We start from the raw sequence: 2241 nt of genomic DNA on the forward strand, positions 1-2241 counted from the left end.
ATTGGTTGTAATATTTCTGTTTTTCTTTCTGGTTTTATTTACTTGGTCTTCTTTGTTTTTTTCTTAGTCTGGTTAAAGGTTTATAGATGTCTTTTATCTTTTTAAAAAACAACTTTTCATTTGATCGATCTTTGGTATTGTTTTATTTATTTCAATTTTATTTATTAATGTTCTGATCTTAACTTTTTTATTTTACTATGTTTGGATTTGATTTGCTCTTGCTTTTCTAGTTTTTTTTGAGAGCTATTCCTAAGATATTTATGTTATGGTTGTCTACTTTTTTAACGTAAGTGCTTATAGCTGTAAACTTTCCTCTTAGTACTACGTTCACTGTATTTCATAGGTTTTCATATGCTATATTTTCATTATCATTTCTTTCAATAAATTTTAAAATTTTCTTGTTTGTTTATTAACCCATTTTAGAGCATATAATTCAGTTTGGAAGCACATAGTTCAATTAAGGAGCATATTGTTTAATTTCCATGTGTTTTCAAAATTCCTCTTATTTTAGTTTTCTTTCATTACTATCAGAGAAGGTACGTGATATCTTTTTAATTAAAAATGACAAATTTTCTGGTCTAGCATATGGTCTATCCCTGAGAATGATCCATATGCTTAGGAAAAGATTGTGTACTCTGCAGCCATTGGATGAAGTGTTCTGTCAATATCCATTATGTCCACTTGGTCTGTCATGCAGATTTAGTCTAAGATTTCATTGTTAATTTTCTGTCTGGAAGATCTGTCCAATGCTGAGGGTGGGGTGTTGAAGTCTCCAGCTATTACGGTATTGGGTCTATCTCTCTGTTTATCTCTAATTGTATTTGCTTGATATATCTGGGTGCTCCAGTGTTGGGTGTATATATATGTATGTGTATAACCCTACGTCAACAAAGGGTGCAGCCATGTTGTCCCTGTCACTGCCTCAGCTCAGCACAGCTGCCTCCTCCCTCAGGGTTTCTGATTCTCTCAGGATGCGGGTTTCCACACTGTGCCTCTTGCACGTGTCCTCAGCCTGTAGGCTGGTGATATGAAGATATGCCATGCTGATGGAGGTGTCCATGGAGAAGACAAACCGTCCTGTGAAGCCCTGGGCATACGTTAGGTTCCCAGTGTTGGTGTTGATCCATCCCATTTCCTCAAGCCCTTGTCCATGGGCCTGTCACACCCAGCTGATAGCATAGCTTGTGAAGGCGTATCTAGAAGCCTTGCAGGAAAGCTTCACTGAGGCCCCAGGCTTCTTCACCTCAGGCCCAGACTGCACCAGCTGCACCCATGAGTGGACACCTGTGGAGAGGAGACAGGAGTGCATGAAGTCTCCCTTGACTGGCCTGGTTTCTCTCTCAGCCCGATGACTGGGAGGTCCCTTACCTGTTGCTGCTGCCACCAAGAAGAGGATCCTCCAGGTCCAGTACATGTTGAGGTGCTGTGGTCTAGGGGCTTCTTCTGAGGAGGGTTGTGGTTGTTGGGTGATGCTCTCAGGGCACAAAGATATCTATATTTACCTCAGGTATTTGCATATTCATGAGCGATGCTATTTCATACCTGCTACTGCATGAGAAAGATTGGAGAGTGACACATGGATTACCAACAGGAGGATGCTAAGGGTTCAAGCTATAATCCCCTTAGAGGCCATATGCCCCCTGATACATCCCTAAGCTCTTTGTTGACAAAGCCCCTCCCCCTGGAGAACAATGTTCCCTAGAATAGGACTTCACTGTGAACCCACACTTGAATGGCTCAGAGGTAATTTAAAGTATTTCTAGGCTTTAATACATGAATGTCTTATTCGGGGGATGAGTGTGTTTCTCCAAAAGTTGCACTTATTTATATAAAAGAAAAACTTCCTTAACCTCCAGCTGCATACTGTTAAGATATCTAGCAGGGTTAGAAATATCTAGTATAAAAGTGGTTCTCATTACAACATCAAGTTTGATAAATGCTCACAATCGCATAGGCTATTTATAGAATGTTCAGCAGTCTTTGTCAAATACTTATTTTAGATTTTAGATTTTTTTTAGAAGAATGACACAGATCTTGAGGGGAATCCCTCCCCAGCCTCCTGTGCTCCTGCTCTGGGGGGGTGGAGCCTGTGATGGGTGGGCCTTGAGCGCCCCCTGCAGCCCAGCCCTTGCACTGCAGAGAGGCTCCTGTCTGGGCTCCCAAAGCATTTTCCCCCCAGTATGAAGTGGCTGTGTCCTGGCTCAGAATGCTCATTTAGTGACATGTGATACCATGTGCTGC

General features: G+C 41.5%; 1 pseudogene; it reads right to left on the reverse strand.

Annotated features, from left to right (window-relative positions):
- Nucleotides 1-922: 922 nt before the first annotated feature.
- LOC129027048 (immunoglobulin heavy variable 7-4-1-like) lies at nucleotides 923-1414 on the reverse strand (annotated as a pseudogene).
- Nucleotides 1415-2241: the final 827 nt, after the last annotated feature.

This window comes from Pongo pygmaeus, chromosome 22, assembly GCF_028885625.2.
Source record: "Pongo pygmaeus isolate AG05252 chromosome 22, NHGRI_mPonPyg2-v2.0_pri, whole genome shotgun sequence".
NCBI lineage: Eukaryota > Metazoa > Chordata > Mammalia > Primates > Hominidae > Pongo > Pongo pygmaeus.